Genomic DNA, 229 nt, shown 5'->3' with positions numbered 1-229 from the left:
CCGCTCGGCTGCTGGCGGGGCGGGGAGGGAGGAAGGTTGGCTTTTAATGTCTTGCTGCCTCTAATCTGCCTTTAAGTAGTCTCCGCTTGCGTCACTGACAGGTTGGTGGAGAGCAGCCAAAAGCAGCCCTCGGATTTTCTCATTTTTATTATTCCGGTGAATATAAATAAATAAATGCAATACAATAAATGAAATAAGAAAAAAAAAAAATGAGGAGGAGGAGGAGAGA

This window comes from Charadrius vociferus, unplaced genomic scaffold (genome assembly GCF_000708025.1).
Source record: "Charadrius vociferus isolate BGI_N301 unplaced genomic scaffold, ASM70802v2 scaffold14, whole genome shotgun sequence".
NCBI classification, from domain to species: Eukaryota; Metazoa; Chordata; class Aves; order Charadriiformes; family Charadriidae; genus Charadrius; species Charadrius vociferus.
This window is presented reverse-complemented; position numbering follows the sequence as displayed.